This window comes from Nycticebus coucang, chromosome 18, assembly GCF_027406575.1.
Source record: "Nycticebus coucang isolate mNycCou1 chromosome 18, mNycCou1.pri, whole genome shotgun sequence".
Taxonomy (NCBI): domain Eukaryota; kingdom Metazoa; phylum Chordata; class Mammalia; order Primates; family Lorisidae; genus Nycticebus; species Nycticebus coucang.
Window position 1 is genome coordinate 31,981,733 of NC_069797.1, and position 22,889 is coordinate 32,004,621.

The window sequence follows — 22,889 nt, forward strand, 5'->3', positions numbered from 1 at the left end:
AATACTATTTTATTTATTATTATTTTTATTTATTTATTTATTTTTTTTTTTTTTTGCAGTTTTTGGCCACGGCCAGGTTTGAACCCACCACCTCCCATATACTGGGCCAGCACCCTACTCCTTTGAGCCATAGGTACCTCCCAATACTATTTTAAACTGCATATGAACTTTATGGCTACCATAGATTTCCTAATTCCTAACTTGAACATATAGGCTAACATGTGTCTGTCACTTCCAGTCATGATAGAGACAATCTGGACAATATAATACAGTATGTCCATGTTATGTAGATATTGGAGGTTAATTTTTTTTTTTTTTGTAGAGACAGAGTCTCACTTTATGGCCCTCGGTGGAGTGCCGTGGCCTCACACAGCTCACAGCAACCTCCAACTGCTGGGCTTAAGCGATTCTCTTACCTCAGCCTCCTGAGTAGCTGGGACTACAGGCGCCCGGCTATTTTTGGTTGCAGTTTGGCCGGGGCCGGGTTTGAACCCGCCACCCTCGGTATATGGGGCCGGCGCCTTACCGACTGAGCCACAGGCGCCGCCCGATATTGGAGGTTAAAAAAAAAGACAGTTTCAAATTGGGGCTGTCATGGAACATCTGAGATGTATAGCTGCTGTGGTTATAGCTCCTGGGAAGATGACCTAAGGCCAGAGCCTCTTTTTGCCCCTGAGTGAGCAAGGTAATACCAGGTGAGGTTGCAGAGATAGCAGGGGCCAGTTCATGAATGACCTTGTAAATAATGGTTGGAGTTCAGATTTTCTTCTAGTGAAATGGGACCATTGAAGGGTTTGAACCAGGGGAGTGACTGGATCTGATTTGCAAAAAAACGCTTGGGCCCCAAGAGCCTTTATTACCTCTCCCTGAAGAAGAAAAAGCATGGTCTTAGAAAAGCAACAGGTGGGCGGCGCCTGTGGCTCAGTGAGTAGGGCGCCTGCCCCATATGCCGAGGGTGGCGGGTTCAAACCCAGCCCCGGCCAAAAATAGCCGGGTGTTGTGGCGGGCGCCTGTAGTCCCAGCTACTCGGGAGGCTGAGGCAAGAGAATCGCTTAAGCCCAGGAGCTGGAGGTTGCTGTGAGCTGTGTGATGCCACGGCACTCTACCAAGGGCCATAAAGTGAGACTCTGTCTCTACAAAAAAAAAAAAAAAATGTTAAAAAAAAAAAAATAGTTCACATTTAAAAAAAAAAAAAAAAGAAAAGCAACAGGGATCAAACCTGCACAGATAGTATGGCCTGGCTATCCCTGAGATCCCAACTATTATCCTGCCCACACAAAAGAGCAGTGGGAGGCACTGGAGTGAAAGAGATTTAGATCAGATCAGTAGGAGCAGCTCTCTAAGGGAGCTCAAACTCTCAAGGGAGTCCGGGGGTCTTTTGATAGGGTGATTACATATCAGTTTGGAATGTCTTATCTGGAGGCAGCAGATGAAGGACAAGTTGACCTCTGGCCATCCTTCTCTTCCAGTTGTGGCTTTTAGGACTGTCTAGATCTGGCCTTTGCAGCCTGACCCGTACACAGCCTGGCTAGGACTTTGCAGCAGTAAGCAACCAGCCAGATGTGTTAAAATCAGAAATGGGAGGAAGTGCTAAGGAAACAGGCAGAGTCCTGGTCTCAGCTTTCTCCCAGTGAAAGGAAGTGGGATGGCTGCTCAACCTGGAAGCATATTGGGCGTGAAAGGGGCTAAGAGTGGCAGGATCAGACTCTGGCAGGAAGTGCTGGAGTTGGGGCTAGTTTGGTTTAGGCAGCTTGATAGTCAGGGAGCAGTAGTAAGTGGGAAGGAGCCTGCGTGGAATCCAGGGCTCATTCATTCTAGAAGCACATCGAGCACCTACCATGTATTAGCCTCCAAACTGGGCTGAACTCAGAGAACCACAACTTAGAGGAAGAAGAAAGAGGGAGTGGTCTTTACCTCAGAGCCAATGACTATAAAGCATTGCCATGCCTGTCTGCTTTCTTCCAGGCTAGCATTGCTTTTAACAGATGGAATTTTCTTCTTAAAGAATGAATCTCCCAGGGGATTGTTGCCAGCTCCCTGCTGAACCAGGGCCCTGGGCCTGGCATCCCAGATGCTGTTTAGTTTTCTCTTTATAGCACAGGGATCATCCCGGCATCTCACATTTCCTAGCCACCTTTTCTTCTCATCAGCTGCTGCTGTCCCATCTCTGGGGAAGTGAGTGGTTTAGCTTTGGAAGTTCTGGTGGATTCCAAGTTACTGCCGGTACTATGCGTCTCTGAGATGCTGGCTCACTCTAGCTCCCAGGGGACTTCTTACCTTGGCATCAACCTGGAGGACCCAGCAGGGGATGTAGTAGAAAGTGCCACCCCCTTACATCTCCTAGAGCCATCTGGCAGGACAAGAAACACAGGGCTGAGAGAAGGTCTGTATCTTAACACTCCAGGTAGGTGATGGCGACTTGTGCCACAAGTAGAGAGGAGTAGGGTGAGCCCAGTATTTCCATCTTCCTGGGACAGACCCAGGTGCTGAAACAGGGGTGCTATAGCCTCTTTTGTACCCTCAGTGTCTTTCTCCTCTTCCTCCCACTCCTCCTACTGTTCCTTTTCTTGACAGCAGTTCTAATCTCAGTTCCACACCAAGAAAAGAGTCTTCCCGCCTCCTCAAGGCTCCTGGGCGGCGTATCCTGATGACTGCAGCCCCACAGGGACAGCTCCTGGTGGTCACCCTGCCATCAGGCCATCCATCAACTGTGTCGACACATTGCCTATCCCCAGGGAGCTGACTAGCCATCTGTTCTCTTCCTGCACACATATGGGGCCAGGCCACACGGCTCCTCTCCATGGCCTGTTCAGAAAGCCCCAGGGAGAGACAGCCCCTCGGGTTTCCCTCTCACATGGTGTGTGTCTAGATGCTTGGCTCACACCTACTTCATGAGGCCCTTTAGCTGCCAGACAAGGTTCCACTGGGAGCAGGGGTGAGCCACAATGGTAAGATAGACTTGGGGCTTGACAGAAGCCAGCCAGTAGGCCTGAGAGAAGCAATTCTATCCTTTTCCCCACCTGTCCATTAAGTAAGCACTTGTTGAGCACTTTCTGTGTACCAGGTCCTGGGATCCAGCAGCACATAATCCCAGCCCTAAGGAGCTCTTTTTTTTTTTTTTTTTGAGACAGAGTCTTACTTTGTCACCCTGAGTAGAGTGACTTGATGTCATAGCTCACAGCAACCTCAAACTCTTGGGCTCAAGCAGTCCTCTTGCTTCAGCCCCCCAAGTAGCTGGGACTACAGATGCCTACCACAATGCCCAGCTAGTTTTTCTATTTTTAGTAGAGATGAGTTCTCTTGCTCCAGCTGGTCTCAAACTCCTGAACTTGAGCAGTCCACCCACCTTGGCTTCCCCGAGTGAGACACCACGCCCGGCCTTCCCAAGGAGCTCTTATCTGATGGGAGAGATGGTCCAGCACAGACCGTGACATGCCTTCTGAGAAGTTCCACACAGGGCCAGTCCAGGTGCTAGAGAGGAGATGAGTGAGGGGGAAGCAGGAGGAGGGGGAAGCCTGTCACAGACGTAGGCCTAGAGGTTGGAGAGAGAAAGACACATGTCAGAATAAGGCCAGAGGACAAGGACAATGTGTGGGTGGGAGTGTGTTGGGAGAAGCAGTAGGAATGGGCAGAGCCAGGTCACGTAGGCCCAAACCATGCTAGGGAGCGTGAACTTTAACTGAAGTGCAATTTAAGCAGGAAGTGATAGGAGCAGATTTTAGGAAATTGCTCCAGCTGCTTATGGATGTAGCAGGGGTGGCTGTGGGGAGAGTGATGAGGAGCTATTGTAATCCTGGTAGAACTGCGGAGGCCTGAGCATGGGCAGAAGCAGTGGGATGGAGAGGAGTCTCAGACTCCAGCAACTGAGATAGGCTCTGTGGTTTCAGTGATTGACTGCAGTGGGGGCCGAGGAAGCAGAGGGGTCAACCATTTGAGGGGAAGATGCTATATTCTTTCCTTGATCCCTCAGGGAAAGTTTTGTGGAGTCATCTGTATTTGGATCAGTTACTCCTAAGTTTGCTAAAGGCCAAGTGCTTCCTGAGTCTGGTGATGTTAGGGGAGGTGTTGGTAAAGGTGAGGATGGGCAAACCCATGTTAGATGAAACTTCCCTCCTCCAGTTCCGTAAGTCTAGGTGGGAAGTGAAGGCCCCCTGAGAAGGAGTAGAGCCCAGCCTGGGGACTAGGGTCTAGGAGTGGAGAAGACTGGTTCCTTCTGTTTGTTTCCTCAATGGACCCATCGCAAGGGACAAGAGGAGGTCTTTGGGGTTGGGAGTGTCCCCCGACATTTGGGAAGGTAGGATTTTTCTGCTGAGTTCAGAAAAGCCCATTCTGCTAAACCCTGATCAATGTGGTTGTCACTGCCACGAAGCGCTGGAGAAGCTGACCTGCATGGGCGCCTTCCCCAGAAAGCACTGCCTCCTTGAACTTTTGAGGATGTGGGAGGAAGGGAGGGGATTTTAAAGAAAGGCCTACTGCTTCTTACTCTATTTGCCAAGATCTGAGATACAGTTGCTTCTCCTGTTGGACATTGGGGTTTATAGTGAAAAGCTTTGGGGCTGTGTAAGGTCATCATGTCCATGAAAACCAACTCCACATTCAGGAGAGCCTGGGAGGGGGCATGTTACAGTGGAAGGAATATGGGCTTTGGAGCCAGAAAGATGTGGATTGGGGTTTTACCAAAGTTACTCAAACCTTTCTGAGCCTCAGGGTACTTATTTCTTCAACAACCATTTAATGAAGTTTATTTAAGGACCAGGCACTGTGCTGGTGCTGGGGGATTAAATAAACAAACTATAATCATTCCTTGAGGAAGCATAAGCCTAAGTAAAGAAATGCAATCCAACACCATAGCTGCTATCACTGAAGTCTGCACAGGCATATGGTGGAGCAGGAGCAAAATGGTCAACTTTGCCCAGGGGGAAGAGGTGGCAATCAGGAGAGACCTCCTGATGGAGAGGACCCTTCATCTCTATAAAAAAAGCCTGTTTATCCTCCCAGAGTTTGAGAAGGTTAAGTTTGAGAGGAATGCATACCCAACTAACTCACTCCCATTATCTCTGAGGAGAGGGGAATTGGAGGCTAAAAGGAGATTTGCTTTTTATTCTGTATACTATACTTTGTGGGTCTTTATATAAGATAAGCATTTTACATATCAGGTGAGTTCACTTATGTGTCAACTTATCAGGTGGTAAATGCTTAGGAAGATTAGTACCCTTCCCGTCCCTCTGCCCAGTCTCTAAAGCCATCCAGGACAGGTAATTTCGTACCTGTCTTAATCCATTCTAGTGCTCTCTCCTCCTTGCTCTTGATTTTCTGTCCAAGGGAGACTCCCGATGCTTTTGTCCAAACCTTCTCTGTAGCTCCAGCCTTAAAGACAGCTGAAGGGAGAGACAGGACACTGGGTGCTCTCTGTCCTTTTCCAGCTTATGAGAGCCCAGTGTCTCAGACCTGCAGGCTGGTCACATTGGCCATCCGGTCACAGTGGCCCTTCAGGAGGCTGGCCAGTCAGGGTTGCCTGTATCTGGGAGGACAGGAGAGCCCCCTTTGGTGTAGTGGAAGCCCTGACCTAGACCCCTGGTTGGAAACCGTGAACCTAATCAACCTTGTCCCCAGGGCACCTGGCTGCTGTCAGGAGTGGGGCCTGTAGGATTCCAAGGGGAGACTCGAAATTGTCCTGCCTCCAGGCCTGTCAGGCTGGGCGTGAGCAGGGCTGTCCTAGAGGCTTCTTGTGGTGGTGGAGCTATTGGATGCTGCCTAGGCTCAGTGTTCTAATTTTACTCCAAGTGATCCTTGAAGGGGTTTTTGTTTCTGTTTTTTTTTTTTTTTTCAACTGGAAATTTTTACTTCATTTTGTGCCAAAGCTTCAGGCACCTCTGGCATTGGAGTCTCACCATGTGCAAGTCCCAGCTCTGGGCTTAGAGTGGGACTCAAACAAAGTCCTTTGGCAATGAAGGCAGATGTGAAGGGCATATATTTCAGTAGTGGGTGAAAGGTCTTTGGGAGCATCTTGAAGGGTTACTGATCCTGGATTAGTGGGGGGCATGGGATCAGCAGGTGGACCAGATCATTTCTGTGCCCTTCCCGAAGGCATTCTGTTCAGCTGAATCTTAACCTCCTCTTTCCTTGGAGGACCATTCTGCCTTCTTCCCCATGAGATGCTACGTGAACTGCTGCTCCAGAGTGCCCTGGCCACCCAGCCCGTAGGTGTAGGGCACAGTGCCCAGGTCACACTGAACTGGGTATGGGTATATGTCATGGACATCGCGTGTTTTTGCAGGCGCGGCTTGGAGCACTGACGTGGGGGCGGGGTCTTAAAGGTAGCCTGCCCCAGCTCCTTCCTGCCCTGGCCAGAGGCCCTCAGTCTAGCCCTGACCCAGCCACCCTGCCCTCTGCTCTCTTGTAATCTTTCTTATTTACATTGAAATGATTCCAGAAAATACCAGATATGCAAACACCCTGACTGGGGGTGGATGGGGAGTGGGGTGAAGGGGGTTGTGTGGCTGGTGGAAACACAAGTATTTTAAATATGCTGCAAATCTCTACAGCGTTTTCCAGAAACCACAAGCACGCGCTCTGCCTGCCAGCAGAGCTCCTGCCACCCCACTGCACTAAGCTGCTAGGATCTCCCCACTGCTGCCTTGGATGGACAGTAGCATGTGGGGGACTGTAGGGGCTCCCCTGCCACCTGGGCAGACCTCCTGGGGCCTCCATTGTCAATGCTGGGCAGTGGGTGTGGAGGTGCCCAGGCATCAGGCAGTGCTATGGGCACCCAGCAGGCCAGGCAGGCACGGTGAAGAAGTGGTGTTTTCAGGACCCCCCCCCTGCTGTGCAGCTGGATGGGGCAGCCAAGTCTAGGGTCCTGCGTGGTGTTTGGCATCAGCGTCTGTTCTGTTAAATACAGGGGACAGTGTCAGCAAAGCTTTTTTTTTCACTCGTGGGCTCTAGTTTGGTTGGGAAACTATTTCCCTAGACCTCAGTCACCACTTTGTCTCCCTTAATCTCTTGCCATATATTCCCCAGAATGAGGGCATGGCATTCTGCCCTGGCACGACTCAGCTGGTCGCTTGCACAGCCCTTGGGTCTGAGAAGAAGGTACGGTAATTGGCTCAGTGTTATCTGTATGGTGCCCAAGACAGCGTGTAGCACATACATGCTCCCTAAGTGGTGTTCAGTTCATCTGGTTAAGATTCAGCTGAACAGAATGCCTTTGGGAAGGGCATGGCAAGGACTGGCAAAGTGAGGGTCACAGCTAGCATTCACCATGTGTTAGGCACTCTTCCCAGGATTTTATGTCTGTTAACTCATGTAATTTTCCCATCAACACTTAGAAGGAAGGGTTATAATGATCACTGTTTCAACAAATGAGGAAACTGGATTACAGAGACGTTAAAGTTAAACAAGTTGTGTAATGTCACACAGGTATTAAGTGACTTGTCAGAATTTGAACTCCAGCCATCAGCTGTTAATTAACGAATGTGCCACACAGGGGAGGGGAAAACAGCATCTGGGTATCTTTATAAATCTATTGTCCAGCTTAGACCTAGATCCTTCTAATTCCTAGTTCTAAAATCACCAGAAGCTTCTTCATCTCTTTATCATCTCCCCAGAAGGGAAGGAGAAGCCAGGAGTGATCGGCCTCTCTTGCTGTATGGATAGTGTGCTGCAGAAGGGTGTGACCATTGCTTTCAGTGTCTCCTGGGTTAGCTGGAAGTGTAGCAAGCAGGATTCAATCTTGTAGGAGCTAGGAGAGGTCTGGCAGCATTGGAATGTGATCCTCCTGGGGTGCAGGAAGGGCACACTACTGCTACCAATACTAGATTTGGGAGGCAGGGACTTTACCCTCTCACCTTTTTGGCCTACTAGCAGGTAAATACTGATCTCCATGGCACCTGGGGTGGCGATACCCTTTGAGTGTCACCTCTGACGAAGATCAGGCTGCTGTGTGTTGGATGGAGCTATATGCTGTTGTTTCCTCAGTGTGCGTTGTGGGAAAACAGCAGGGAAGCACAGCCTGGTCTGGGCCTAGCAGGGAGGCCTAGCATGTGATGGGTGTGGAGTACAGAGTTCTCATTGACCTCTATCCTTGAGCTCCTGCCCTGGCTTTTATTTATAGTACTTTTCCCTGCCCATTCTCTTACACTTGCACACTTTGGCCTCAATTTGAATATTGCTTCCTCAGGGAAGCCTTTGCTGATCCTCCCAGATTACGTCAGGCCCCCATCCTGACAGCACCCCATTCTTCTTCATTGTAGCATTTACACAATTGTCATTAATTTAGCTCTTTTGTCATTTCTCCAATTCTGGGCACTAGAGCAAAGGAGATTTGTTGCCTGGACGCAGTGGCTCACACCTGTAATCCCAGCACCCTGGGAGGCCCAGGCAGGTAGATCGCCTGAGCTCACAGGTTTGAGACCAGCCTGAGCCAGAATGAGACCCCGCCTCTAAAAATAGCCTGGCATTGTGGTGGGCGCCTGTAGTCCCAGCTACTTGGGAGGCTGAGGCAAGAGGATCACTTGAGCCTAAGACTTTGAGGTTGCTATGAGCTATGATGTCCACAGCACTCTACTGAGAGGAACCAAATGAAATTCTGTCTCAAAAAAAAAAAAAGGTTTGTTGAAGGAAAGAAGATAGTTCTTTAATCAAGAACTGGTTTCCCATTCTCTCTAGGCTTCTGGACGGGAACCCAAACTTTGGCTCAGTTTTGGCTCCTGGAACCCTCCCCTCTGACTAGTCTTAGTGACTTGCCTGTCCTGCCTCCATCCATGGACTCTGTTGTTTACGTACTTGGGGACTGGAGTGTGGGGACATGGCTCTAAGAGCCTGGGGAAGGAGGGTCTTAGAGACGGGCTGCCTCATGCCCCTCCATAGGAGCCCCTGTGAAGGGGAGATTCAGGGTTACATGGGAGCCCCAGTGTCCAGCTCAGGAGACCTTGGAGGAAAGTGCATGTCTTACTGGCTCCAGGTCTCTGAGGGGCTGGAACATGGCCCGGGAGGGCTCTGAGCGGATTCCTCTTCTTTCTGCTGCTTTCCTTGAACTGCCTACATGTTGGAATATCAGCGACCTGGGAGTTTTCATGGCAAGGATATTTCCCAGTCAGTGCAACAGATACTAGCTGGAGCCTGGGGACAGCCCCCACATGGGTAAGGTTGACTAAAGAGGGCAGGGCAGGTGCCAGGGGAGCCCCAACTGCTCTGTTCTTGAGGCCCAGACTCAGTTCCAGTCCCCTCCTGAAGACACAAATAGATATCTCTCTACTGACCAGGCTGGGGGCAACCTGGTCTGGAGCTGCAAGGCTCAGGAGAGAGAGTAGGAAGCCTTGGAGGCCAGAGACTCCACCTCTGTGAGGAGAGGAAGAGGCTGGCCACATCCCATAAGGCCTCACTGCCTCCAGCCACATGAGTCAGGAGTGGAGCCGCCCTGGATTCCATCCTCAGGTGGGGCCGTGCCTGCCAGACCCAGGTTCTCTGGCATACAAGGGCCACCTGGACCTGGCCTCACTCTGTGGGCCCCACATCTCCAGGGCCTGGCTCCTTCTCTCCAGTGACCTTTCCAGGCTTCTGTGCCCTCTGCCCCCAATCTCATTTCTATAGGCTCCTCCCTCCCATTCCCATTTCTGCAAGGAGCTGACTCACTTCCCTCTACACCCTCTCTCACTGCCAGGCCCCGTGGCCAGCAGGGTACACACAGGGAATTCTCACAGGGCATTTGCTGGGTTCTCTTCTCTGGCAGCAGGGCTGTGAGGCTGTCCCTGGCTCAGGGGCAGGTTAAGGCTACATGTGGGTGGGCTCTGGGCACTACAGAAGGCCAGGTGCAGATGTCCCGGGAGCCTTGGCACAGTCAAGGCAAAATATCAGGATGTCTTAATGAGCACCTGCTCCATGTCACCCTATGGGTTTGGTTCTGTGCAGGAAAGGGGATGAAGGTGTCATCCCTGTGATCAAGGAGCCTGTGCCTCCACTAGAATAGGAGACATCTGCAAGAAGATAGATCCTAGCCCTGGGTGGCATGGGCTAGAGGCCAAGCAGTGACAGCACTGTCAGGCAGCATGAGACAGCTTTGACTCTTGGTGACATCCAGTATCATGGCCAGCCCCAACACATCAAGGGAAAAAAAGTATCTGGAGATTCCAATGGAAACTTCCAGGAATGTGGAGAGGGGAAGGGTCTGATACTATTTCTTTGCGTTAGTTCTTCTTGCTGGGGGGCTGCCTCCTGTTGCCACCCACACCTCTCTGGTTTGTTTATGAAGCTGAGAGCTAGCCTTGGAGCAGAAAAGGTGTCCTTCCTGGCTGGGCCAGCATCTTCCACCTTGCCCTCCCTGGGGCTGTCAAGACTGGGTGCCCATGTGCTGAGCCTGGCACAGCCATGCATCCTCAGCAGGCGTGGGTGACATAGAGGACATAGGCACAGGGTGAGGTCGAGTCCCCACTCGCTTGGCCATGCCTCAAGATCAACAGAGGCAGGAGGGAAACTGGGCTCGCTGCCTGAGAAGCCTGGGGGACTGCTGTGGTCTGTCTTCCTGGAATCAAGAGACCAGCAAACATCCCTATTCCCCTTAGCACTTGGCTTTGCCTGGCAGAGACCCCATTGCACTGGCAGCCTGAGATTCTGATGTCAGGACTTCTGGACAATGACGGGTTTCTTGTTAAGGTGAGGATTGGTTGTGGGGGACAGAGCATGCAGGAATGAGGCCAAGGCTCGGAGAAGGTGAGGGGAGCCAGCCTGACCACCTCACCCAAAATGCTCTGGCCCTTGCTCGTGGGAGGCAAACCACGGAGTGCCGGCGCACAGATGCCGTCTGCTTTCCTCTCTCACAGCTGCTTTGCTGTTCCTTGTCTCCACCCATTATTACTTGGCCTCTACCTGGGGAACAGAACCTCAGGACTGGGCTCTGTGGCAGGACACACTGCCCAGGAATGCCTGAGTGCCACACACGTGCACCCACACACACACTGCAGAATTTATATGGGTTGTCCTTTTCTCCCAGACCCCTCCAAAGCCTTTCTGCCACAAGCTTCCAACCCTTCTAACTGGCCCTCACCTTCTCTGCCCTTCAGACCAGAGAACTTGGAACAGAGGCAAATAGAGTTTTTCTCCTTTAATCAGGGCCTTGGGTTCTCTACCCAGCCACTTTATCTTCTTGACTCCTGGTTTTGGGGTCTCCTACGCCTCTGAAAGAAGAACCCATCCTATGAAGAATGTCCCCTACCCATTCTTTTTCAAAATCAAAAAAAACGGCAGCTCTGGTTGTTGCTGTAGAAACAGATGCTTGGCAAATATGAAGTTGGCTGAAGGGCTGGTTTTGGCTGTAGGAACTGCTTTCAGCTCTTTTGGGAGAAGAGAAAGAGAAGGAAGGCAGCCTAGTTCTGTGTGTATTGTTAACACATCGTTGTTATGGATGGGCCAAGGCATGGCCTCTGGAGCCAGACTGCCTGGGTCCAAATCCTGGCTCTGCTGCTCACTGGCTAGGTGAGTGTGGGTAAATTATTTAATTTCTCTGTGCCTCATTTTCCTTATCTGGAAAATGAAAATAATAATAGTACTTTCCTTGTAAGGTTGTTCTAAGGATTAAATTAATCAATACGTATAAATCACTTAGACTAATGCCTCAAAATTAGTGCCTTTTGAATCAAGGCTCGTAAGTGAGCACTGCCGTCATCACCATCATCAATTGATCTCCCTGTGTTGGGAAGCACTTGGTGCCTGGTAGCTTGGTGGATCATCTACCCACAGGGATGCCAGAGCCTCTGTTCCTGTTAATGACTCAGCTCTGCTCATGGGACGGGTGGGAAGAAAGCTGCTTTATTCTTGTCCCAAGGCTGGTGCTTTTGCCCAGAGCCTTTTGGATAGAGATAGGGAAACAGCCCAGGCTAACTGAGGGCCACACAGTAATCTCAGAGCAGGATTGCGTTGCCCTGAGTTTCCAATCTGCTCTGAAGTTCAATGCCAGTTTTTTAAATCATGCTGTTTTTTTCTGTGATTCCTTCCAGTTAAATTCTTAGCTGCTGGCAATATCTCTGGAGTGCCAGGCTTCTTTCTACCTACTTGTTTTCCCATTGAACAAACGGACTACTTTTTAGGGGGTTGGTCTTTAACTTATTTTGTTTCTTCATGCCAGTCTTGCTTTTGACATCTTGACTAGGGCTAAGCAGGAATTGAGGTACAGAGCAGAAAGACAGCACCGACCTGCCAGTTCCTGGGTCTCGCCTCTGCTCCTTCCACCGCACATATGAGCTTGCCCAGACTCTCCCACTCAGATTTTCTAACTACTGTAGCAATACCTCTGAAATGAATTCCCCATGATGGAATGCCAAGCAGTCAGATCCACACTCTGTACCTTGAGCTTCTGTGAATCTGTGGTTGGTGGAGCTGGTCTGAGCCTCACTTGCATTTTGAGCATGCTGAATCCATTCTCCACCATGTTCCCCTTAGCCTCTTCCTCATTTTGTTCATTCAGCTGGTGACACAGGAAGGTTGTCCAGTTTGGTCTTCACTGCCCCGTGGCAGAAATCCTGGTATGCTGCCCCATGCTGTGGACTTATTTGCCCTTCAAAGTTCAGGATTTTGTTGGAACTTCTCTCTCTGGGAACACAACATTAAATGAGTCCTCCAGTGGTGACATGGGGAAGCCCTCAGGCCACTACATTCCAGATGTCTCACCAGTGCATGGCCCAGAGACTGCAGAAACAAGGACTGATTGTGTGGCACTGAGGGGCTTTCTCCAGGGCTGGGACGCCTTCGGGTGGGGGCAGGTTTCCAGTCAGCCTTGCCGTTTCAGGCTCTTGGCATCTGGCTTCTGATCCCAGGCATGATATTAAACTGTGACTACAGTCCCTTCCTCCACTTCTTTTTGAAGGCATAGGGACCAATGCAAAGCACATGGAGTCTCAGTAGACCCTGGGGTGAAGGTGGGAAACAATAGCAGGTATTCAGGGACATCATCTGAAAAGGCTTTGGCAAAGGTGACCAGGACAAACTGAAGGAAGAACTTGTAGACCAGACCTGTCCAATAAAACATCATCCGAAGATGGAAATGTCCTACAATTTGTGCTGTCCAACTCAGTAGCCACTAACCATATTTGGCTAGTAAGTACTTAAAATGTAAATATTAAATATTAATCAGATTTTAATTTAATCAGAAGTATGTCCATTGTTTTGACTTAACTCCAATTTAAATAGCATCTGTGGTTCACAGCTATGATATTTCACAGTGCAGCTCCAGACAGCTCCCGGAAAGAAATGATGGGTGCTCTTGAAGGTTTGTCCCCTCTACAGAGTCCTCCTGGTGAGGCTGGGGGTGGAAGCATTTCCCCTTCCTCTCAGGAAGGAAGGTTTCTCCTCTCTGGCAATTTTTATGCTTCACCAGCTCTGGAATCCTGATGCCCCAGGGCCAACAGGTCCCTGGCTGTGTGCCACCACAACTGGGGCAGTGCTTCCTACCTTGCCAAGCATGTCTTCTGCCCAGCTTTGTAACACACAGATGCTCACAAGCCCTGGTGGATCTGGCCTGAGCTGTTAATGCGGAGGTGGTGGATTGGTAGGCAAAGCAGAGCCTTTCACTTCTTCCTTCCTGCTTCTGTGAAGATTTGGTCTGTGTTTTATTTATATCTCAAAGGGTTCTAGAAACAGGGCTGAAGGTGAACACACACACCTTCAAATATTTATTGAATGTCCAATGTTTGGAGGAACCTGAGGCTTGTCTAAATGAGCCTTTCTGATTTTGAGAATAAGCACCACAGGCCTCCAGCTCACACCTAGGAAGACTTTACTGATGTTTTATTTAAATCAGCGTGGCTGACCCTTAAACTGGTTTTCTTTTTTCTCTTCTATGGAAATAGAAAAGAGTTGTCATTTATATGAAAAGCAGAACAATGCTTCATTATGCTTATTCCTTCATGTCTGCCAGAGGGGGTGGGGATGGAACTATAGTGGATGTTGTGCATTTAGTAGACTAAGAAATGACCAAAGTCCTGATGAGATTTGGAGTAGGGATGTAGGTAGGGAAACCATCCTCATGGCTGGCCTTTGGCTTTGGGCCTTGTGGGACTTGGCAAAGCAGAGCCAATTTGGAAATCCCCAGCAACTGAAAGTAATGGGCCTACTGGACTAGCTAGTCAGGTGGTCCCTGCAGTCAGCCAACACCTAACTGCCTAGTTTTGGGGGACTGATTCCTGGTCTTAGCAGAGAGGACAAGCCCAGGTGTCCCTGCTTGGACTCTGTGTGGAAATGGAGTGGTGGAACCAGGCTCTGAGCAAAACTTTGGGTGTGCCAAGGAGTGTGGAAGGCCCAAGCCTAAGTGATTGCCTCTGTAAGCAGTGATTTGTGGCTCACCCAGCCATGCCCATTGATCCTCCTGATTGCTTGTTCTGGACCCCTCCCCTTAACACAGACTCAAGCCGTCCTTGGTGTCTTCTGACCCCGTATTCATGTATTCGTACATGTTATTCCATTAGCAAACATTTACTGAATGCCTACTATATGTAGAAAAGGTTGTAGGATCTGGGGATAGAGTGAGGAGAACAAAGTGAGCCCTTCAGACATGGGTTTGATTCCCCATCAGGGAACTAAAAAAGAAAGTGGTCGCTGAACTCACCCTGCCTCTTGCCGTTATGGTCCCTTACCGCGAGAGGCCATTTTGCCGCTGCAGCCCCCTCAAGCCTGGAGCTCCGCGGAGTCGCCCCCTGGGGGCGGGCTCGGAAGGCTGGCCCCGCAGAGGGGAGATCCCGCAGCCTGGGCAGCACGCGCGGGTCGGATAGAAGGCGGTGGCCGCCCTCTGCTGGGCTCTGGCGGCGCTGCAGGGCGGTGCATCCCCGGGGCCCCTGGCGCATGTGCCAGGCCTGGCTCCGCCCACGCGCCGGCCGCTGGGTGGGACCAGGAAGCGCCAGCGCGACGTGGGCCTGGGGCTTCCTCGCCCGGCAAAGACCTCGACCCGCGCGGAAGACGCTGAGTATCTGGGCGAGTTCCGGGGCGTGCGCCCCTCGTCACTCCACATGTCCTCTCTGAGACCATCTCTAGGCTTCTTCAAGGGTGGGGGTCTGTTCTCTTGCACGTCATCTGTGCCTGTAAAATTTCCCCCCAAATCTTGGCATCTTAAAAGGGGCCAATCGCTGTCTGTTAGCGCGGTTATTTCATTAAAGAGAAGACATTTGTTACACGCACTCACAGATTAGAATAAAGGATGATTCTTCCCAAGAAAGGGAAGGCACTCTTGCGCTGGCATAGTTCTGGTCCTAGATCGTCTGAGAGAGTGCACCTGTCACTGTGGTGGCTGATGCCCTCCTACCTCAGGAAATAAGTGCTCCAGGTCCTTCCTTGCCTTGAGGCCTGAGTACTTGAAACTGGACTCCCGAACTTCCCTAAATTTGCATTTTATATATCGCAAATTTGTAATACAAGTATTGTTATAATTGGTATCTTTTCTGGAGACAGTATTTTTTTTTTTTGAGACAGAGTTACAGTTTGTCACCCTTGCTAGAGTGCTGTAGCGTCATAGCTCACAGCAACTTCAAACTCTTGGGTTCAAGCGATCCTCTTACCTCAGCCTCCCAAGTAGCTGGGACTACAGGTGCCCACCACAACGGCCTGCTAATTTTAGAGACGAGGTCTCTTTCTGGCTCAAGCTGGTCTCGATTCTGTGAGCTCAGGCAATCCACCCACCTCAGCCTCCCAAATGCTGGGATTACAGGAGTGAACCACCGTGCCCGGCCTTGGAGACAGTATTTATAGGCTTTTTAAAAAGGAGTTTTGATTTACAGGGAAACTAGAGGGACGAACTGGATCAGAGGAGTATTCTTTTGTTAGATATTAAATAGAACCCCAGTCTCAATGTTTTCCAAATTATCTCTTTCCCTTTTGACTCAGCCTCCATTTTTCTTTCCTATTTTGCTTAGTGGCTTCATACTGTCCTCTCAAACTCACAAGCTCTTTAGTTCCTTTTCCTAACCCTACCCCGACCTCCTTGTGCCCATTTCCCATCCTTCCCTAATAGTCACCAGGTCTTGCCAACTTCTTTCTTTCGCATCACCCTCTCTTCTCCATCCACTGCCAGAAACCTATGCAGACCCTCTTTATCTTTCATTTGGCCATCTCCTTGGCTTTCTAATGGTCTTTCAGTCTCCTTCCCTTTCCCAGTATCCTTCTGTTAGATCAGCATTCCTAAAGCATAGGTTAAATCATGCCCCTTACTCCCCACCCCGAAACCTGCTGTGCCTCTCATTGCTTCTCAGGCAGGTCGTAGCATGGAAGGAGCAGGGCCCTGGGATTATTTAAATTCTCTAAACCTTAGTTTCCTAATCCACGATTCCCCTTTTCAATATTACTTCCCAGGGTTTTTTTGTTTTGTTTTGTCTTTTGAGACAGAGTCTCACTTTGTCACCTTTGGTAGAGGGCCTTGGCGTCACTGCTCACAGCAACCTCGAACTCTTGGGCTTAAGTAATTCTCTTGCCTCAGCCTTCCAAGTAGCTGGAACTACAGGCGCCCGCCACAATGCCCAGTTATTTTTTGTTGCAGTTGTCATAGTTGTTTTACCTGGCCTGGTCCGAGTTCAAACCTGCCAGTCTCAGCGTATGAGGCTGGTGCCGTAACCATTGTGCTACAGGCGCCGAGCCGCCTCCCAGGGTTTTGAGAGGAAAACAAGTAGCACTGTGCCTTCCTCCTGGCTAGTATTCAAAGTGTGCTTTCTTTTCCCTCAGACTGCTTACCTTGCTTTGGTCTCAGGTACAGATCTTTCAGTTACAAGGGACAGAAAGCCCAGCTCAACTGACTTTTAAAGAAAAACGAATGCATTGGTTCATATATCTGAAAAACTCTAGGATTGGAACTGGCTGTAGGCTCAGCCTTTTCTGGAAACAGTGTGCTCAGGACCCAGGCCTTTTCTTTCTTTTAGCTCTCAATTCCAGGGCAACAGAGTTAAGACTCTGTCTCAAAAAAAAAAAATTCTAGTCTAAGTTTTATTGTATGTCTTTGAAATTGTCTGGGTCACATGCCTTTCATGAACCAATCTTTGTAAGTTGGGGATATAATAAGAATTGGCTAAGCCCAAGACACACACCAGTGTTGGTCCCTGTAGGGAAACTAGGACATTGTAATCAGGATGGAGGAATGTGTAGCAGGCAGCAGAAACAACATGTCTGCTATGACACACATCTCTTGGCTGGGGACCCAACTACCTTCCCAGCTTTGTCTATCCTTGTTTCCTGATACATGTCTTCATCCAGACTTACTGTCCACATCTCATACTTTCCTACTTCTTTGCCTTTTCTTCTGCTACGTCTTCTCTCTGGAATTCTGTTCCTACCTCATCTCCACATTATAAAATCCTTTCTTTCATGGCCTAGCTCCATGCTATCTGCCTAACTCCCTTCTGAATTTTCCTGGGATGTTATTGATGCCCACTTGAAGCTCTGAGCAAGCTCTGAATCAAATTATAATTATTGGGGTGCATTTTTTTTTGAGACAGAGTCTCACTGTGTCACCCTTGGTAGAGTGCTGTGGTGTCATAGCTCACAGCAACCTCAAAATCTTGGGCTTAAGTGATTCTCTTGCCTTAGCCTCCCAAGTAGCTAAGACTATTGGTGCCCACCACAATGCCCGGCTATTTTTTTGTTGTAGTTGTCGTTGTTGTTTTTAGCAGGCCGGGGGCAGATTCGAGCTGGCCAGCCGCGGTGTATGTGGCTGGTGCCCTATCCACTGAGCTACAGGCATCTGGTCAATTGGGGTACTCTGTTAACTCTCCTGCTGCTCTATACAGTTTCTGAAATGAGGAAGGATGTTTGCATCATCTTGTTTAACTCGCTCTCTCAAACATGTATTGTGTGTCATAACTAAGCAGGACCTGGTGCCAAGTGGGAACTAGGGCTAAAATGCACAACTCACAACCTTTGCCTCAAGAAGTTCATGGTCTAGTTGAGGGGAGTCCCCCAAAGAAGCAGGCACGGTGCTTGCCTGTCCACAGTGTTCAGGAGTTTTCAACACCTTGAGGTGTTACACATCACAGCTAGTTGAATAATAACCTCTTAAATCCCTCACAGCTTCCTGTCTGGCCTGCCCCCACCTCTGCTTAGCCATTTGGCCTGGCAGAATGCCTGAAACAGAGCCAGGGACCTTTCATTGCAACCATGTCACCAACGGGGGACAGCAGAGTAGTTGAAGTTGTTACCTCACATGGATGTCAGCTGACTTATTGTGCATGCACCTTTCAGGTCAGTTAGTTAAATCAGTGGATTTTTTTTTTTTTTGTAGAGACAGAGTCTCACTTTATGGCCCTCGGTAGAGTGCCGTGGCCTCACACAGCTCACAGCAACCTCCAACTCCTGGGCTTCAGCGATTCTCTTGCCTCAGCCTCCCGAGTAGCTGGGACTACAGGCGCCACAACGCCCGGCTAAAATCAGTGGATTTTTGTGGCACATTTATTGTGTGCCTGGTGCTGGGGAATGGGATACGATATAAAGGAAGCAGGAAATGGTCTCTGCTCTCCAGGGAGAACAGCCTTAAAACATATGACATAAATTGATAACCATTCAAAACATTAATTATTCTAGATAGTCATGGAATACGCACAATAAACTTCAATAAATTCACCTCTATGCTTGTGCAAGCAACTATATCACAGTAATTTAAAATTATAATCCTGGGCTGGGTGCAGTATCTCCCACCTATAATAAAACCAGCACTTTGAGAGGCCGAGGCTGAGGCCAGGGGCAACACAATGGGCAACACAACGGGCAACACAACACAATGTAGAGCTCCCTTGCTACAAAAAATTAAATATTAAAAAGTTAGTCAAGCATGGTAGCTCATACCTGCCTGTAGTCCTAGCTACTTGGGAGGCTGAGGTGGAAGGATGACTTAAGCCCAGAAGTTTAAAGCTACAAGGAGCTATGATCATGCCACCGCATTTCAGCCTAGGTGACAGAATGAGACCCTGACTCTAACTAACTACTGCACTATACTTTGTGAACAATTTAAGGGATTTTCAGGAGTTTTCAACTATATTCTATTTTTGCCTTATATGCTGACTTTAGAATCTACCCCCATGTAGTATGCGATGCCACTGTGTACAACAGAACACCATATTGAGTATGATCAAGCCCCATTATATGTATGTGATGCGCTGTGCTATCTAATAGCGATTCATAATAATTTAATTACTACCTACAATTTTCTAGGATGGATGTCAGTACTTTACATATACGCTCTTTATTCTCGTAACAGCCTCATCAGACTGGTACATGCATCATGCTGTTTAACAGTAACAAAAGTGGAAACTCTAAGAAGTCAAATAACTTTCCCTTAGGTCAGACAGCAAGAAAGAGGCTGAGCTGGGATTCAGACCCAGGTGTGTGTCTGCCAAGTCCACGCTCTTTGCACGGCATTTCCAGGCAGGTCTTGGGTTTCAGGGAAGGCTTCATAAAAGAGGCAGGATTCAAGATGGGTCTCAGGAGATGGGGAGGGTTAGGCAATCTGGAGAGGCACTCACAAATCAAGGCTCTAAGGGGATTTGGAGAGGTCTACCTGAGAGGGAGAAAGAGTGTGAGCCAGGCAGACTAAGAAGAAAAAGAAGAAGAAGCATGAATCCTATGTACTCAATTTTGATATGAGGACAATTAATGACAATTAAGGTTATGGGGGAGGGGAAGCAGAAAGAGGGACGGAGGGAGGGGGGTGGGGCCTTGGTGTGTGTCACACTTTATGGGGGCAAGACATGATTGCAAGAGGGACTTTACCTAACAATTGCAATCAGTGTAACCTGGCTTATTGTACCCTCAATGAATCCCCAACAATAAAAAAAAATAAAATAAAATAAAGAAGAAAAAGAAGAGACCAAAGAGGTAGAGGTGAGGTGGGAGGAGGCATGCTGAGGGGTCTGGGGGTGGCCAGGCTGGCTGTGGGAGTGCCTGCTTGGCCTCTGGAGCCATCCGTTAGGCTTCCTGAAGACATGGACCAGGCCTAGTGATGGCATCCCCTTGGAGCAGCAGAGGTGCTGATTGTGGTTGGGTGTGAAGCTGAATGAGTTGCCAGGGCCTCAAGATCCCTCCTCTGAACACAGAGCCCTGCCCTTTTCACTAGGGGAAGTGAAACTGCTTTGACATAATCTCTATCAGTAGCACCAAACACCTCAGAGACAGAACTGACAGGGTTTAGCCCTCTAAATAGAAAAGAAGTGAATGGACACATGGTTACTAGTAACTCAGGACAAGACTGTGCAGATAAAGTGACGCCCTGGTCACGCAGAAGTCGTCTTCTGGAGCACTGCTGAATGGCAGGGGACACAGAAAGCCCTTGAGCAGTCAGCGTAGAGGACAGCAAGTCCTCATGTGAAAACCCAGGCCCTTCACTCATAGGAGAACCTGTTGGTTTCGCTGATCCAGGCCCTTCACTGTAGGTTTTGTTGACATCCTGCTTGTTCTACTTTGGACACCTTCTTTTTTTTTTTTTTTTTTACCCAAATCAATTTAATTTAACATTGGCAAATATAAACAAATTTTGCATTGGGAAAATATAAACATGGAAATCAATACATACACAGACAATAAGAAAAACTGTGGTATCTATTATACAGTATAAATACAGCAAAATGGACACCTTCTATCAGGCCTGGTTATCTGGTTTTCTAGCCTTTGGCAGAAAAAGTATATTAAAAGGAAGTGAAACTGCCGGAGACAGGCACGCTGACAGGCCAGTGACAGCTGACAGGCTGACAGGGTAAGGGACAAAGAACTAAAAATCAGACATACAGCCACAAAGAGCATCTGGCCTTCCTAATATAGGCATATCTGAGGCTTCAGTTTGCTAGTGGTGCTTGGGAGGGGGCTGGAGGGGGTCTGCTACCCTTTGAGAGATGTGTGGGGTATTGCAGGGGAGGAGCCATGTTGTTGCCAGGCTGGGAAGTCAGGAGTCATCACAGTAGGGACAACGTGCACTTCAGTACAGGATGGAGTGGAAATAGTTTGGACTCAAGAGGCAAAGCTAAATTTGAGATCTTTGAGCTAAATTCAGTGTGTTTTTTCTTAAAGTATAGAGTATATGAAATGTTTGTTATTTTTATGATTAGAAACAGAATTTAGAAAACCTACTTAAAATAAAAAATATTTTGTCCCGGCAGCACCTGTGGCTCAGTGAGTAGGGCACCGGCCCCATATACCGAGGGTAGCGGGTTCAAACCCGGCCCCGGCCAAACTGCAACAAAAAACTAGCCGGGCGTTGTGGCGGGCACCTGTAGTCCCAGCTGCTGGGGAGGCTGAGGCAAGAGAATCGCTTAAGCCCAGGAGTTGGAGGTTGCTGTGAGTCATGTGACACCATGGCAATCTACAGAGGGCGTTAAAGTGAGACTCTGTCTCTGCAAAAAAAAAAAAAAATATATATATATATATATAGTCCCTTAAAAGGGCTAAGCTTCAGTTACCTGGAAATTTTGCTTATAATGCCACATTTTTCCTCTCTAATGATCCTAGAGGTGAAAATTCTTCTTATTTTTTAAAGGACTCAATTATTTTTATTTTATTTATTTATTTATTTTTGAGACAAGAGTTTCACTCTGTTGCCCTGGCTGAAGTGCTGTGGCATCATAGCTCACAGCAACCTCAAACTCCTGAGCTCAAATGATCCTTTTGCCTCAACCTCCTGAGTAGCTGGGACAACAGGTACTCACCACAATGCCCGGCTAGTTTTTCTATTTTTAGTAGAAATGGTGTCTTCTTCCTCCTTCTCAGACTGGTCTTGAACTCCTAAACTCAAGCAATCTACCCACCTCGGCCTCCTAGAGTGCTAGGATTACAGGGGTAAGCCACTGAGCCCAGCCAAAAATTTCCTTTTAAGCAGTAGTTCTCAGACTTTAATGTGCACCAGAATCACCTGGAAGCTAGTTAAAACATAGGTGCTGCCCCCCTTATCCAGAGTTCTTGATGCAGTAGGTCTGAAGTGGGGCCCTGGAGTTTGCACATCTGACAAGTCCCAAGGGGATGCTGATGTTGCTGGTCTGAAAACTTTTGAAAACAAAGCTCTTTTACCTATGCTCTGATCAGTCTCATGCTAGCTCAGTAAAAGGGGCAGTACAGACCTAATCCTCAATTTTATGGACAAAAGAAATTTAAGTCACCTGCTCATGTTCATACAGCTAAGTCATTCATTCTTTCATTCATTCACTCATTCATTTAACAAATGACATACCTGTGTGAGACCTTATGCTGGCTTCAGTAGAGCAGTTCTCTACATGTAATAATTATTTGGGGAACTTTTATAATTCCCAGAGCCCAGGCCACCATCTTCAACCAATTAAATCAGAAACCAAGAGTGAAAGGATAGGATCCAGGCACGAATATTTTGAAAGTCCCATGGAGGATTTCAGTGAGCAGCTGAGGTTGGCAGCACTGTGCTAAGAAGGCACTGGAAATGCAAAGACTTATGACACTGAACATGCTTCAGAAGGGCCGATGATCCCCCAGGAAGACATACCACTCCCTAGGGAGCAGGGGCACAAGAAACTGTGCCCAAATGGCCTGTGTTTATGGCTGTATGACTATGTGGGCAGTGTGTGGTATGTAGGAGGCAGAGCTGGCGTTTGGTCTTCTCAGTCAGAGCTTACCAGTGTTCTGATGGGAGAACGTAAGACAATTTACAGGACCCACTGGCCCCTAGAACTGGCCAGGGGTGACAAGCCCGGAGTCTCTGCCCTACTGGTTAGGAGACAGCTTTGCTGCAGGGCTTCCTGCTTCGAAGCACCTCCCCACCCTGCCTTTTTTTTTCTTCTGGAGAGGAAGAAGGAAGCAATGACTGTTTCTTTCTTTTCTGCAGAGCTGACATCTTCTGAGAGTTGCAGGTTCTGTCCTTTTGCTCCTTCTCATTTGGGTCCCAGCTTCCATTTCAGCCTCTGGGTGGGGTGGGGGGAGGT

At 48.8% G+C, this 22,889-nt stretch overlaps 1 protein-coding gene across 5 annotated transcripts in view; it reads left to right on the forward strand.

Annotated features, from left to right (window-relative positions):
- MYO18A (myosin XVIIIA) overlaps window positions 1-22,889 on the forward strand; it is a 101,994-nt gene that overhangs the window by 11,262 nt on the left and 67,843 nt on the right. The window lies entirely within an intron of this gene.